This window comes from Podarcis tiliguerta (genome assembly GCF_965153285.1).
Source record: "Podarcis tiliguerta genome assembly, chromosome: 5".
Taxonomy (NCBI): domain Eukaryota; kingdom Metazoa; phylum Chordata; class Lepidosauria; order Squamata; family Lacertidae; genus Podarcis; species Podarcis tiliguerta.
In genome coordinates this window covers 26,811,831-26,823,906 of record NC_139538.1, presented here as the reverse complement: position 1 = coordinate 26,823,906, position 12,076 = coordinate 26,811,831, and the positions used below count along the sequence as shown (strand labels likewise).

The 12,076-nt window shown below is 42.6% G+C and overlaps 1 long non-coding RNA gene across 1 annotated transcript; it reads right to left on the bottom strand.

The window, feature by feature from the left end:
- Positions 1–8,638: 8,638 nt before the first annotated feature.
- On the bottom strand, positions 8,639–11,379 carry LOC310677146. The gene is made up of 2 exons (XR_014510954.1): positions 9,431–11,379; positions 8,639–9,212 (listed from the first exon to the last, which is right to left on the bottom strand). It is a non-coding gene; the product is annotated as an uncharacterized lncRNA (long non-coding RNA).
- Positions 11,380–12,076: the final 697 nt, after the last annotated feature.

The window sequence follows — 12,076 nt, the reverse complement described above, 5'->3', positions numbered from 1 at the left end:
GAGATGGTTGACAGAGTTCTCGAAGCTACCAGCATGAGTTTGACCAAACTGCAGAAGGCAGTGGAAGACGGGAGTGCCGGGTGTGCTCTGGTCCATGGGGTCACAAAGAGTCGGACACGACTAAACGACAACAACATATATGTACCTGACGCGGGTCTGAACCACTGAGCCTTGGGCTTGCCGATCAGAAGGTTGGCAGTTCGAATCCCTGTGACGGTGTGAGCTTCCGTTGCTTGGTCCCAGCTCCAGCCAACCTAGCAGTTTGAAAGCACATCAAAATGCAAAGAGATAAATAGGTACTGCTCCAGCGGGAAGGTAAACAGCATTTCTGTGCGCGGCTCTGATTTCACCAGAAGTGGCTTAGTCATGTTGGCCACATGACCCAGAAAAACTGTCTGTGAACAAATGCTGGCTTCCTTGGCCTGTAAAGCGAGATGAGCGCTGCATCCCCAGAGTCGTTCATGACTGGACTGGACTTAACTGTCAGGGTTCTTTATTGCTACCTTTTATATATGCATTTAATGCTGTAGGCACAAGTCTGCCGTGTATGACAGACTAACTTAAAACTGGAAAGTGGCATAAAGTGAGTCTGGAAGAAACCAATATGCAGACGCTGCTGTACAAGAGAATCTTAAATTGCATATCTGAGAAACCTGCTGAGCTTGCCAAATTCTCTGAGCACTGACCTTATTGAGAATTAGTTGTTTTGGGCTTTGGCTTCATCAGATCTGAAATGGAATATTGAAGTTAGTTTGCAAAGCTCTGCTTGCTTCGGGGAGCGGGAGGGGAGGAATTCCGTTTTGTTTTCAAAAGCACCAGTGTTTACTGTCCTGACGCTAAATTTTTGTCTCTGTTTTGATGTCACCCTTCCCTGCTTTCTCTTTAGCTATATTGCTCTACTACAAATTCCCACCATCAGTTTTTCCTACCAGTAGTCAGTGTGTTCTTTCTCTGCCAAATTCATGCCATGTTATTAATGGACTAAAGGCAGGCTTCCACTTTGAAACTGAATTCCATCTCTTGAATATGGGTGTGGGGAACAGATGAAACCAGAGGGATATCAAGAAGTGCCAAACCTTTGGGGAAGAGGCAAATAAGCAGAGTCAGCTCCCAGTTTTAGAGGGCCCTTGGGCACGTCACCCTCCTTAGACCCCCCTCCCCCCAATCTCAAAATCTCAAACCTCTGTGGAAATGAAAACTAGTTCCTTGCTCTGCCACTCCTCTCCTTCCCAGTGTACCTGCTATCAAGGGCCTGCGAGTTGCAATCTTTTGTTTAATGGTGTGTCTCATTGAAACGCCAGTCATACGCAAATAGACGAATAAACTGGCAAGAGTTGGTTTGTTTGTATTGAGCCAGTTAATTGAATTACTGAGCTCCAATCCGTGACTAAGCAAATTGTTACCAAAGAAAACTGTCTCAAAGTGGTTCTTGCAAATGAAGCCCTGGTGTACTTCCATTCCCACAAAATGCTTAATCTGCAATTGTATCCTGATTGGTTGGTTGCTATTTTGCTTTGTTCTATTTTGTTTTCTTCTATTTTCTTTTGTTTGTGTATCCATTCAGGTTGCGCTGTGCGCCACAGCACCATGAACTACAGTTGTCAATGGAACTATGAGCTGGGTTTCCATTGCCCCCTTCTGCCACGTGATGTCACATGCGCACGCTGGCCCCCCAAAAGTTGGGCAGAACCCAGCGTGTGTGCACAGTCATCTCTAAATAAAGGGTCCCCACCTCATCCATTGTATTGCCACATCCCTTTTAAGCTCTAGGCTTTCTATGTTGAGGGAAGATAACTTGCCGTTTTTCTCTCTTTTTACATATACAGTGGTACCTTGGGCTAAGTACTTAATTCGTTCCGGAGGTCTGTTCTTAACCTGAAACTGTTCTTAACCTGAAGCACCACTTTAGCTAATGGGGCCTCCCACTGCCACCGCGCCGCCAAAGCAAGATTTCTGTTCTCATCCTGAAGCAAAGTTCTTAACCCAAGGTACTATTTCTGGGTTAGCGGAGTCTGTAACCTGAAGCGTATGTAACCTGAAGTGTATGTAACCCGAGGTACCACTGTACAGTCATACCTCATGTTACGTTAGCTTCATGATACGTTTTTTCAGGTTGCATCCCACGGCGACCTGGAAGTACCGGAAAGGGTTACTTCTGGGTTTCACCACTCACGCATGCGCAGATGCGCAAAATGATGTCATGCGCATGCGCAGAAGTGGCGAATCGCAACCTGCGCATGCGCAGATGTTCCACTGCAGGTTGCATTCTATTCATGTTGCGAACAGGCCTCCGGAACGGATCCCATTCACAACCAGAAGTACCACTGCACTCATTTTCAACAAACTACTTCATCTGACTGCCCTGGTTTCTGCACACATTCAAGGGCTGTTTTACCTCCCATGTGGCTTTGCTGCTGGTTTTTAAGGTGTCTTGAAGAGTGGAGGGGAGATGGGCTGAAGTTGCCAAACCAGAGACATGGAATTCAGCTAGCTGTTGTCTATGCTCCTGCACCCAGTCCCCAGGTGACCCATATGCAGGTGGTGTCAGGAAGAAGATAGGGCTAGGGCAGGTTTCCCGGGGCTATAAGCCTTCCTTACAAGGTTGGTGCTGCAGCAGGGAACTACCCTAATGTTACATCTTCCCTTTATGGAAGTAACCTTTTGATAGCATTTCAGTCTTTCCAGTCTTAGGCTATTTGCATTGTGTTTCCCAGGCCTTCATACCTCAAGGAAACACAAGAATCTAAATCCAGCTGTAACAAAGTAAAAATTCAATGGGCACTCTGAATGTATTCTCCAAATGCCAAGACTTTAAGAAAGCTACGGTTAAGACTGATGATACAATCACAAGAAGAGGCAATAAGACTATGATTTTTAAAGAACCTGTATTATATTTGTGGATAAACTCCACAATCAGGGGCGTAGGAAGGGGGTGCGATCATGGAGGGGTGCGACAAATTATCAAGGAATAATTACTGCTCCACTAGGGCAGTTCATAAAAAACTTTTTTAAAAAAATGCCTGTTCCGAAGGTCTTATCTTACTACACTACATATGTAGTTACATATGAAAGTTCATGCATATCAGTTAATATCTTGACCCCCCTCCACGAAAATAGCTATTTATTTGGCTGTTTTCCTATGTCGTGAAGGATGAAATTTCAACAAAGCATGTGCCTTTGCTAGACTTTTTTTGGGCACCTGCTAAAAGCATTCTTCTTTAGGCAAGCATACCTAGATGCTTAGGAAGTTGAAGTAATTTTAATCTTAACATTTTAGCTTTTGTATGCTTTAAAGTAGGATTGTTAATTTTTCTTTATTTTAATGCTGTGGTTTTTTTTTTTTTTGTTTTGGTAAACCACTTTGCAGGTTTTTTAAAAATAAATTTTATTAAATAAATAAACAATAAATATAAATAAAATAACACAAGCCAAAACACAATCCATCCTGTAGATTTAAGTATCTGTCCATAGTCGCCTACTTGTTATCAGAGGCTTAGAATTCACATTCCTTTGTAAGAAAATAGGAAATAACGTAAAACCATTTTTGCAAAAAAAAAAAAAAAAAAAAATGTGGTGGGGGGTGACAAGAAATTTTCCACACCAGGTACCACCTGATCTTCCTACGCCTCTGTCCATGATGGGGTGATTCATATTTTATTTTGCCTGTGGGCTTAGAAAAAAAGCTGTCACAATTGTGCAAGAACTGTATCTCAGCAGAGACATTTTGGACCACGATTATTCTAGACTTTCATTTGAAGGGGAAAAGCAGAATTCTTCTTTCCACCCATCTGCTGAAGATAATAGGTTGGCAGCCAAGGCTTGTTCTGAGGGGAAGGGCTGCAGTAGGAAATAAGGAAAGAAACCCAAGACCCTCAGATATTCTTTGAAAACACGGCTATAACAGGAGAGATCCGCTGTATTCAGTGCAATTCTCAACATGTCTATTCAGAAGTAAGTCCTATTGAGTTCAATTAGGCTTTCTCTCTAGCAAAGCCCACATGGCCCTGACCCCCCCCCCAGTGCCAGGTTAAGGGATAGGATTCATTTGTACTGTCTTGTAGTAGTTTTTGTTTAATTCCCCCCCCCCAACAAACAGACAGTGGCATCCTCTGGGTCAAGGGACCCGCATGAGATCACAGAGCCCAAAAGATGTGCTTTTTTGGGGGGGCATGCTCTCATGGTGCCTAGAATAACATGTTTTGGGGTGTTGTGTGACACCATGACCCAAAAAATGTGCCCCCCCCCAGAGCAAGATCATGCTCAAAATCATGCGAGTTCACAGCATGCAAAATGGCCGCTGTGCTCTTGCGGGGGGAAACGGGATGTCCTGGTTTTTCTGGGACACTTGCTGGGTATGGTCTGGTTGAGGGCAGGCTGAGGTTGGTGGGGAGCTGCCTCATTCACCCTAATTGACCTGTCTTGATTGGTTTGTTCAGAACTTCTTGTTGTTGTTTAGTCGTTCAGTCGTGTCCGACTCTTCGTGACCCCATGGACCAGAGCACACCAGGCACTTCTGTCTTCCACTGCCTTAGTAGGTTGTATACCAGGTGGCAGTACATCTGTTGCAATTCCCATACAACCAGCCCGATGCAGAATTCAAGATCAATGCAAGTCAGAGCTTGCCAATGAATCCTTGAACAATATATACCCCTCCCCTGCCTGTTTTGTTGTCTTTGTGTTCTGGCAACAAACAACACGTTAGAAATGCAAATGCAATGTAGGGGATATATGCTAGACCAGACATGAATGTACTTGAATGACAGTTTGCACATTAGGTGGGTAAAAAAACAAAAACAAAACCTCAGTGTGAGCAATATAATTACAAATTGTTGTGCTGTCGTGTTTTCAGTCTTTGGAGCATTCTTTTCCTTTTCCTTTTGTAACACTTTCATGGGTTTGGGGTTTTTCTTTGTTCTTTTTCCATTCTTCCTCCTTGGTGTGTAATTAAGTGCTTCCTCTAAAACACATGGTAAATTAGGATTTGGATGGAGCCATTCTGTTATAAAAGCAGGAATAAATCTCAATTTCTACAAACACAGTTAATTTATGTTATACCATCTTTGGAAGATACACAGCCTGAAGGAAGGCTCTGAATTCTTCACGACACATTTCTCAAACTACAATCTAAAGGGTTCAGACAGCAGCAATTGTAGCAACTAAATGAGTAGCAACAACGACAACAAAGAACTTTAAATAATAAACTCACACATGGTAGGCCTGATAATACAGTTTGCTCCAGTGAATCATAGGTTCCGCAGTGGAACAGCAATAAAGCTAATCTGGATGTATGCTGCAGCAATATGTGCAGCCAGCAGGGGGTAGGAAGGAAGCCTTGCGGTAGAACCCAATTGTATTACTTCTACCTTTTGGGTGCCGTAATAAACATTCTATATGTAAATGATTCCAAGCCAATGTCCAAAAACATGACTAGTTCCTTCCGCTATATTTATTGCACAAAGAAAGTGCAAAACTTTTACGGTTTACATCTCTAAGCACTCTCCACTTTTAAACCATTGGTTTTTTTTTCTGTCTCACATGCCTTTCTATCCCCTCCCTCAATTTTAAAAAAGTAGTGGCAATATAAACAGGCATTTTCAAAACTTGGTTTTTGACTTTTTTTTTTTGCAGTTCTGTGTCTTGAACTTGCATTGTGGGCTTCTGTGAAACAGTCATCTGCCAATCTGAATTTTAACAGGTTCAAACCAAACTATGCATCAGGTCCTTCCTAATTACAAGTAAAGATCCTGTAGGGTTTTATTTGTTTTGTTGCACGCCCAGAGGTTTTCCTGAGGGGAAGACCCTAAAAAGGAGTGTGGACAAAATCAAGATTGTGGGCCGGGAAGGTAGAGATAGTGGATTAAGGCCTTGCTCGTATCTGACAAGGACTAGGGAAGACTTCTCCTGTGTTTATCTCCACAACGTGAGGTAAAATCCTATTCATTGACTTAAGTTTGTAAAGTAAAGGGAAAGATGAAAAGGGATTAATGGGGAATATGTAAACAACTTTCTTTAACACAATATAAAAGGAATGAAAATTAATGGAAGCTGAGCACGGGTGGAGGGAAGTCACCATGGTATAAATATGGAAAATAGATATATCTAGATAAATATGTATAGTATATATTACAAGAATGATTAAAGATGTAAATTAATGTAATATTGCAAAATAAAATAAAATAAAACGATCCTATTTGCATTGTCCATTGGTTGTAACATGCTAGGCTGGTTAGCTAGCAGGTTTGAATGTTAAATGATGATTGAACCCAGAGAGGCATTATATTGAAATCTATCATGACCTGAATGTGTTGCACATCCAGGTATTCAGCCACCATATTGAACCACTACAAAATATGCAAACACATTTAAATTGGAGATCCAAGGACTCGGCAGAATAGATTTTTTATTTTATTAAGGGATTTGCTATTTATGTACAGTACCACAGAATTATTTGCATAGCAATTGATTAAAACTCGGTGGTACAGCTAATTGTGGTAAAGCTGCCACTCTGTTGTGAAAAGGTCTGATGTTGAGACCATCATCTGTTGCTCTCTAATAATAATTTGTCCCTCAGACTCTCTTTTATTCTCTTTCCCGCTGTGATATCTCTATTCCCTCTGTACCCAGCTCTCCTGTTTCTCTCCAGCTGTTGCATGCAAAAAAGAACAGAGATCAAATACAGGAGCTCTGTTTTCCCTTCAGAGATATCCCACTAGCTGTTCCCTGGCCTATTTCCTGCACAACCTGAAGGAATGCAACGACCGGAGTAAATTCCACCTTGTATTAGCAACCTTTGATCCCTGACTAACATCTGTTCTAGAAGGATTTATCCTGAGGTTTTAAAATTATTTATGTAATATAAAAAAAATTGAAAGTTAAAATTACCAAGCTTTACCTTGCACAGAAACAGGACCAAATGGACTTATAAATCAATATACAATGGTACCTCAGGTTACAGACACTTCAGGTTACAGACTCTGCTAACCCAGAAATAGTACCTCAGGTTAAGAACTTTGTTTCAGGATGAGAACAGAAAGCACGCTGTGGCGGTGCAGTGGCAGCGGGAGGCCCCATTAGCTAAAGTGGTACCTCAGGTTAAGAACAGTTTCAGGTTAAGAACGGACCTCCAGAACGAATTAGGTTCTTAACCCAAGGTACCACTGTATATGAAATTGAAACAGGCCAAAACTGTATGGATCTGTCCATTCCTAATTTGGACTTGAAGACCAGTGAAGGCCACAGTGAGGTTATTTTAAGACTAACAACATGTGATCCACCTGGCCAGGTCAGTAATCAGATGACTGGATTTGAACCAGTCTTATGTAGAGCGTATTACAGCAATCTTGACTGGATGCAACTAAAGGATGAGTGGCCATGATTAGGTAGTTTACACCCAGGAAACGGTCCAACTAAATGGGTGAAAAACACTCTTGGCTACCACCATCAATGTGACAACCAAAGGGACAGACTTCTCATTCACTCTGACAGGAATGGGATGAAACTCAAAAGACATTTCTTCTTGAAGGGCTTCTCATCGATGAAGGTCACAATAACTTTGTGGCCTGGGATACTTTCCCCAGTACATTTCCGAGCACAATTCAAAGTGTTGGTGCTGACCTTTAAAGCCCTAAACGGCCTCAGCCCAGTATACCCAAAGGAGCATCTCCACCCCCATCATTTAGCCTGGACACTGAGATCCAGCTCCGAGGGCCTTCTGGTGTTTCCCTCGAAGCAACAGGGAACCAGGCAGAGAGCCTTCTCGGTAGTGGCACCCACCCTGTGGAATGCCCTCCCATCAGATGCCAAGGAGATAAGTATCTATATAACCTTCAGAAGACATTGGAAGGCAGCCCTGTAAAGGGAAGCTTTTTAATGTGTAATGTTTGATTATGTTTTATGTATGTTGGCTGCTGTCCAGAGTGGCTGGGGCAACCCACTCAGATGGGCAGAGTACAAATAATAGAATGGTGATGATAATGGGTGATGCTGCTGCTGCTACCACAATGTTTCCCCAGAAAGTGGGGCAATATTGGCATGAGAATGAACCATAGTGCTATCAGAATGGAAGAAGAGCCCTGGTGGATCAGATCAAAGCCCGATTTAGTCCAGCAGCCTGTTTTCACAGTGGCCAACCAGCAGTGACCACAGGCTGGACATGAGCACAACCGCCTTATTCCCACAATTTCTCCCCAGAAACTAATATGCAGACCAGTGTTGGTTCCACCCACAAGACCCAGACCTTGCAAAACTACTTGAGCAGCAAGAGAACAATCCATGTTGCAGTGGTTCCCAGGCTGCAAAGGTGTATCTTCCAAGTTTCTCTATTTACCAGGAATAGTTTCTATTTTCAGAACATAGGAAGTTGCCTTACACAAGGTTATGGGGAACCTGTGTCCCTCCAGCTGTTGCTGAACCACAGCAGCTCCAGCAAGAATGGCCAGTGGCCAGGGATGATGGGACTTGTAGCTGAGCAACATCTGGAGGCCCAAAGGTTCCCACACCTGCTTTACACCAGTTGATATATCTAGATTAGTGACCCTATGCTAACTGTAAGTAGCTCTCCAGGGTTTCAGAGAGAAGTCTTTACTAACCCTACCTGAAGGGAAAATTCACATTAATAAAGTCAAAATAATTAAGGAAACACAATTAAACCCTTTTTATTGAGAACTGCCCTCTTTGCTTGAATTGGGAATAAATAAAACAATGATGGGAAAAGAATGTGGGTTTTGTTACAGCATGAACTACCAGTGTAGAATGTCTAGCTTTGCAAGGGAAAGTATAAGCAAAGTGGGATTGAGTTATTGCTGGGAGATGCTTTCCTAAGTAAAGGAATGCTAGGCAAGGTATGATAAATGGGAAACTGTCCATGCGCTGATCATGCAGGCAGCATGCTGAAGACTGGCCAGTTCTAATATATATGTCCAAAAGGAGGCTAATGTATGTAATCTGCCATAAAATGTTATTATGCTATGCAATGTCGTGGCTGGCTTTTTTGAATTCGTATTTCCTTTTGAGAAAACTATAGCTGCAGTCTCAGTTGTGGTAGTTCCTGTGTGGTGTACTGTTATTTACAACAGGGCTCCCACCTTTTGTGATCACAAAATAAAGTCTTTCTTGACTTGTTCTTCTCTCTCTGCGGTGACTGACTTTCCTGCCACGGACACCTGAGAAGGGAAAACCACTTTCCCTTCAATGCCTCAAATTGAACTTTGGACCTAGAATCATAGAATCAGAGTTGGAAGAAACCACAAGGGCCATCGAGTCCAACTCCCTGCCAAGCAGGAAACACCATCAGAGCACGCCTGACATATGGTTGTTAAGCCTCTGCTTAAAGACCTCCAAAGAAGGAGACTCCACCACACTCCTTGACAGCAAATTCCACTATCGAACAGCTCTTACTGTCAGGAAGTTCTTCCTAATGTTTCCTAATGACCTTTTGCAATGAAACCATGTGTGCTGCCACTGAGCTAAGGCCCTTCCCTGTCCCTAATAAACCACTATTATTAACTTTCGAGGATGCTTTGTTATCAAATGTTGTAACTGTGAACTGCTAGATTTGTTGTTCTTCAGGGCTCAGCCCCCTCCCCAAGGCCTACAAAAGTTTAATCTCAAGACTTGGAGATCTTGATACATTTCAACACTGATGCAAGTGCATATAAAAACCCAGCCATGGGCACTAAGGTGCCAAGTAGTCTACAGTCTGATGAGGCTTATTTTGGAGACTTATTTTGTTGATAGAACAGATGGTAGGACCATTTTTGTTCTTCTAGCACAGGAACCTGGTGGTGGTCACCATGTCAATGGTGCAAATCCCACCATTCCTGACCACACAGACTGGGACTGATTGGAGTTGGAGTCCAAGAACTACTAGAAGTTCACAATTTCCCCTCCCTAGTTCTAGAATATCTTTAACCAAAAGAGCAAATGCCTTCGTGATCTTAAAACTAATAATAAAAGAGGGAATTGACTACAGCAGAAGAGCAGATGGAGTGGACTTTCAACAGTGTGAATTGGGGATTTGCAGAGCTTGAGCAGTGCTCCTTGGTACGAGAATTGGGGTGTTATAAGCATGCCTTTGTTAGCATCTGTGAAATGTTGGAGATCTGCAGAAGTAATGTGAAAAAAGAACTTTTATCCCTTCCTAGATCTGTGCAGAGGGAATGATCATAAGCAGCACAATCCTATGCATATCTACTCAGAGGTAAGGCCCACTAATTTCAGCGGGGCTTACTCCCTTGCAAATAGGTTCAGGATAGTAACAGCAATAGCAATTTGACTTTAGTAAAATGTAGTTTTATATCACCAGTATTGAACGTACACCAAGAAAGGAATCCTGCAGCTGAATCACTGCTCGTAATGTAAAAACCTTCTATAAAAAACACTCATGAAAATGACTTTATGAAACAGACTTTGGTGTCCGTTTTAACATTACGGATAAAGTTCTGCTTTTATATTTGAGTCATCTTGTCCATTTGTGCATGCTGTCCCTCCATTAAGCATGAGCCAAAGTGCAAATTTTCGCAGAGTATGCCAAGTGAGGTGCATAGGATAAGCCAAGTCTGTGCCATGTTCTGAATCTCTTCCCACCTGGGGTATTTATGGTGGTTGCCCTATCAGTCAGCCCTTGGGTTTCCAGATGCTGCTTTTGAATGCCTGGTTGGCTTCTAATAAAAATTTCTCATCCATAATTTAACCGAGAATGAGGTGGATGACTTGGCATGTATAACTTAGAACTGAGTGGGCAAGAATCTATGCCAACTGTGTCCACCTGCATACTCCATTCAGCAGTAGCTGAGGTCCATCTCCTTCTCTAGGCTCCCTGTATACTTGAGTGATAATCTTGCATTGTGCCAGTGGGACAGACTGGAATGTGGTTGGTGTCCCAGTGCCCAGCAGTCCCCCTATGCGAGGTGACAGAGATGGTCTCAGATGTGGTGTTGAGGACCCACAGACTACTGCTGCAGACAAGGTGCCTCAGGACTTCATGGCCACCATGACAACCATGAGGCTGCTTTAATGTGCTATCAGCCCAACACGTGAACACCTGTAGAAGGGCTGGATTTGGTTTTTGTGGCTGGGCAGAGAGAAGGTGATCTGAAGGTGGTGGGTTTCACTGTTTCTTCTGCCATATTCACCACCTGGTGAGCTTTTGATTAACAGCCCCACCCCCTGTTAAGATGCCGACTCCTGAAGGCTAAAAAAATCTAGGTGGCTTCCAGGTGGATTTGCATTGTGCTGGTTTCCAGCAGATATGATTGGCTCTTCTATTAAAGATCTGGTTGATGTGTAGAATGCAAAGATGGCCTTGGCAATTGCAATAATTGCTCTTGAACACTTTCTTCCACTTAGCACACTTCTTCATTCACTTGTGTTATCTCTCTCTCTCTCTCTCTCTCTCTCTCTCTCACACACACACACACACACACACAGGACTCTACCTGCTTGGGGAAGGAAGAACCCCCTATGAATTGTGATCACAAAGAAAAATGTAAGGAAAAGTGGAGGAATACTAGAAGCTTTTGGGTGAGTGGGAAGAGACAAGAAGGAGAAGAAAAGAAGGGAGAAAGCAAAATGAAGAAATAATGGAGGAGTGGGGGGGAAAGACAGATATGAGAGACAGGAGGAAACTAAAGAGGTAAACAGGCAGAAAAGAAGAGAAAATGGGAAAGAGTCATAGCATAAGGTTTACATTGGGTACCTAAATGATCAAAAACAAAACTGAGCAACAGTTTCCTCCAATGTTCCGAATGATAGCCACGGATTCCAGTGACTCAGTATAGCACTGCAAGTAAGGGCAGTGTGTGAGAATACTGGGTACAATCCAGAGCCCTGTTAAACACATGTCAAATCCTGCTGATTTCAGAAGTACCGATCAATATGTTGGCTTGTGTACTGATTCAGATTTCAAAAGTTAAATTCAAAAATATCTTGAAATAAATCTATGATCTAAGATGGGGGAAAAAAACCATTCAGACACGATCATTCAGTAAGATCATACTATTAAGTTTTTGATTTTTAATTTAATCAGTTCAAAATAAAAGACCTTTGGGTGTAAGATGGTATCTGAGGCATTTTGTGT